This window comes from Schistocerca serialis, chromosome 8 (genome assembly GCF_023864345.2).
Source record: "Schistocerca serialis cubense isolate TAMUIC-IGC-003099 chromosome 8, iqSchSeri2.2, whole genome shotgun sequence".
Lineage (NCBI taxonomy): Eukaryota > Metazoa > Arthropoda > Insecta > Orthoptera > Acrididae > Schistocerca > Schistocerca serialis.
Genome location: NC_064645.1, coordinates 338405314 through 338410151, shown reverse-complemented (window position 1 = coordinate 338410151; position 4838 = coordinate 338405314).

Sequence of the window (4838 nt, the reverse complement as noted above, 5' to 3'; positions counted from 1 at the left end):
ACATGTTTTTGCAATATTATCATACCATAGTAACTGATTTGTGTCTCACAGCGTTTTTACATAATATTAATCTCAACCAGCAATGTAAATCTTCCACTCGTCATGCTGCCGACTTATTTTGCAGACATTTCAGAATTTTTAGAGCATCTTAGGTGTGGAAAATAATTAATTTACGACTCTATTGCGTGTTTTAGCTTACTAAAGGTGGCGGAGGTAGGTGTGAAAGAGATCGCAGGTACGGTGGTTTTTCAGTTACCGCCTAAAGCGCACCTATAAGCTTGGCTGAAGAACTCCGAGTCTTTGGGGGACACTGATTTCAGAGATCAATGTGTCTACTGTTTAGGAATGATTAGCAAAAATTAAGAATGAACACGTGAAAAAATTTACGTATCGTGCCACAACTGTAGGTTTTGTCAGTAGAAACTTTGTTTTTGGTTATCAGTGAACCACTTGTGACCACATCCGCATAAATATTTGTTTTTCACTGTGTAGTGCATGGTGGAGCGTACTTCGAAGCAGTGTTAGAGTCGTATACCCTTTTTGTGTGGAACAAGAAAACTGTGCAGCAATCTATTAGTAGCAGCAAAAAGATACACACAAAGATCGAATATTGCTCGATTTTACAATGCTGCCCTCTGCTCGTGATAGGATCAAACAGGATGTGAAACAGGACATGCTTTTCTTTCACATTTTCGAAGGTTGTGCGATGACATTTAAAGTAAAATTCATTTTCAACAAATACAAGTTTCCAGCTCGTTATTTATATTTTAGGTGAAAAATGTTAGTTTTTAATTGTTTCTAAGGAAATATGCTGCCTACTTGTTCTAATATTCCATGGCGAATGATTTATAGCTTCAAATGAAATTTGGCACTGGCATGGTGTAACCAGTGGCTCCTGAAAATCAATCCTTCCAAGACCCAGGCAATCATCATAGGTTGTACCACTTGTTCCTTCCGGCTCCTTGATTTCTCCCTTACCATCTGCACCCATCCTGTCCACATCTCCCCCCATCCTCACCTACCTTCATCTCACCACTGACTGTCACCTCACCTTTATCCCTCATCTCCGCTCTATCCAATCCAAAGCCCACAACCACCTCCAATTCCTCAAACTCCTCTTTGGCCTGACATGAGGGTTGAACCCCTCTATGATCCTCCACACCTACAAATCCTTAATCCATCCCATCCTCTGTTATGCCAGTACCGCCTCTATATCTGCTCCCTCCCCCCCTCGCAAATTCTATCTGTCCCTCCCAATCCTCGAGCGTCATGCACTCCGCGTCGCCTTCCGTATATGCCTCCCATCCTCCATGCGAATCCTCTGTGATCTGATTCCTTTGCCCCATCTGCTCCTTTTCCTTGAACATATCCACATCCTCTACACCTCATCTCCTGATTGCTCCTTTACTCTCCAATCCCCACCCTCTGCCGTGCTTTCACTGTTGTGTCCCCCCTACCCTTCACCTCTCCACCCTTCATCTCCTTTCCTGAGGTGGCTTCTATCGACTCCCTCTCCCGGATGTTGCCCTCTCTCCCTCCATTTATCCCTCCTGTCAACTCTGATCCTCACCACCTTTCCTCTGTCCTTTCCCTGAGCTTCTTCCCCCCTTCCATCCTGTTTTTTCCCCACCTAACCTCTCTCTGCCTCCCTTCTCTCTCCTAAGTCCTTTCTGCTCTCCCCTCCACTGCCTTTCCCACTCCTCCTCATGTCTGCCCAGCCCCACCCCCTTTTCTATGTCCCCTCCCACCACTGGATCCCCCTTTTTTTCTTCCCTTCCTCCCCTCTTTTCCCCCTTGTTGACCTGGGTCCTCTCCCCTCCCCCCATCTGCCACCATGTCACCTGTGTAGTGCTGGTATAACTGAGTGTTCAGTGTTGTGTTGTCCATCTCCTGTCAGTGTTGTGAACAGCTGGCATACTGTCTCTAGTTGTGTTTTTTATCTCATGCTAACAGGAACCAGACTGCCGCCGTGTTTTTTAATTGTGCCTGTCTACATCTTCTGTGACTTCATCCGCATCGTCACTGCAATGTTTTTATATTTTAAATTCCACAACTTTCCGCCATTTTACAATGTCTCCATTTTATCGCCTGTATTCTTGTTTTTTTATATTCTCATTATGTTTTTTAACATTTTGTAGGCTGTAGAGCAGCATATTACGCTACTGCCAGGGGGGGGGGGGGAATTGAAATCCAATAAAGAAAAAAAAAATTGCCACTGTGATTGGTGCAACAGTCCTTAAACGAATTTTTGGAAATCAGTAATGTAAACAGTTGACAGATTCTTCAGTGATTCAGATACTTCATCGTATTTAGCCTCTGAGCAGGGATGCATGGGTGTGCATGGTGCAGGATGGGTGTGCTTCATGCAAGTTGCAGGCGTGCAGGGTGTAGGGAAGCAAGTGGTGCTTGTGGCTGGTTGCTGATGCTGATGCTGATGCAGATGCTGATGTCAGCGAAATATGATATGCATCGGAACTGCAGTCAACTCTCGCTCTCACAAAAGTCTGGATGCATTGTTGCACTTCATGCTGACAACATGCACGCCACTGGTTACAGAGTGGAAGCACTCAGGGCTGGGAATGTTTCGTGCAAACTTCAGAAGATCAGGAGGGAATCAGTCCTCCCCTCCTCTCCCCCTCCCCTCCTCCTCCCCCTCTCTCCTTGACCTTAGCACACGGTTCCTGGGAAAGCTTTCGAGATAAAGAAGTGCTGATGCTACTGTCAGCAAATACGACAGGTGCTATTGCTTCAGCCGTAATATGACACCACAGATAAGAAAGCACTGGTGCTGATGTTAGCACATTCTTCACCAGAACATACACAGCTCTACTGCTTGATAGGCTCCGAAGTGTCTTCTACATTGAGAGCAATTGGTAGCAAACAAATTTTTTTTCTTGGTAGTTGGATTGATTATTTCTACTAACTTATACAACCAAAATCTCTTATTGAATTCACTAGGATTTTATCTTTTCAGTTCCCTTTCACCTTCTTGATAGGATCCGAAGTGTCTACTAGATTGAGGGCAATTGGTAACAGAAAAATTCGCGATTTAAAGATTTTTTAATTTTTTTGGTTGTTGGATTGATTATTTATGCTAACTTTTATAACCAAAATCTCTTCGAGAATTCACTAGGTTTTTATCTTTTCAATTCTTCTGTGTCAGTTTATTGCCTGCGTGTTAACATATATTTTAGTTTAAATAATTATTTCCTGCTTTTTAGTGTCATGTATGCTAAATTATTCAATCGATTTCAAAAATTTCGTTATGACAGAAATGGAGACATGTGTAAAATTTCAGGTTTAGTTCAGTTTCCCTTCACCTGAGTCAAACAATCTACTGCTTCTTATTCCCTATATCTCGCGATAAAATAGTGAAATTCTTCTTTATGAACTTCTCCATAAATTTGTGCCTCATTACTACTGTTTCAAAGGTTACATGATGTTTTGCTCTGTAATTTTCACGTCTCGTAAATCTTCTCTAGTGTCTTCTAAGCAGCTAATTTTGGTCTTGTCTGACTTAGTAATGATGATAAGATCTTCGATGAGGCTGCTGTCCTACATTGTATAAATTTAGCCATAGAATTTTAATTGCCTCTTGTACACGGTGTGAATGAACTTACCTATTACATATGGAGATCAGACGTTCTCCTCTTCATCCAATTTTCATTATATTGTGCGTAACCATAATTTTCCGAAAGCTTTTCAGATCCTATTTCTCCAAAAGTTAATCCCAGTGATGCATATAGTGCTTCTAGTAAAAGTAGATATTGCTACGCAAATTAAGTTACTTATGAGATAATTGTCTGGATAAAAATCAAGTTTGATATACCATATTTTTAAATTGGACTATTTATTTCAATAAAAATCTATTTTAATATACATCATTTTTATACTGGACCAAATGTATAAAATAATTTCTGATAGCCTCATACTGATTCCTAACTCCATACAGACGGCCCTGAAAATTTTTGTGCGCGGTATTTAATAGCTATGAAAATACTTGTAAAATTTAGAACGAAAAATTTGGAGTGCAGGCATATAATAATGAGGTGAACTATTCAGGAATGCATGAATGTATTACAAGCGCCTCATGTTTTTCGTTTTAAATCTTAGGAGTATTTCCGTAAGTATTAAAATTTCACACTCACAAATTTTCAGAATTCTCTGTATCACCTAGGAGAAATTCTTGTACGCATTTTAGTCCAATTTTAAAAAGTAAAATATTTAAATTGATTTTTATTTAAATAATTGTGTCCTGCTTTTTTGTGTCATGTATGTGAAATTGTTCAATGATTTCAAAAATTTCGATATGACAAAAACAGACATGTGTTAAATTTCAGGTTTAGTTTAGTTTCTCTTCACCTGAATCAAACAACCTATTGGTTCTTCTTATTTATATCTTCTGATAAAATAGTGAAATTTAACAGTGGAGATATTCGAGCTCATAAAGGCTTACTGTCGATCGTTCTTCCCGCAAACAATTCACCCCTGGAACGGGAAAAGGGAGAGATTGTAGTGGTACATGAAGTACTCTCCGCCACACACCAGGCAAGCAGGTGAGTTAATATTGCATGTCATCCAGTTTTCAGTTGTGATGTAAGTAGTGAGTTTCTAGCTCACTGGAAGTAGGTTTAAAATCAGTTGCAAAATTTGTGCTGTGCGGACAGAAAGACATGAAAGCGACCGAATAAAAACGTGATAAATATATTACTGATAGTGAAACTACAGAGCTGGAATATTTGAAACTTTTTATTGAGTGTGTCTCGAAAGTACAAAACATTTTAACAGATTATTATTTGACCAGAGGTGGAGAGGTCAGTAAGAACATGTCAGTGAGG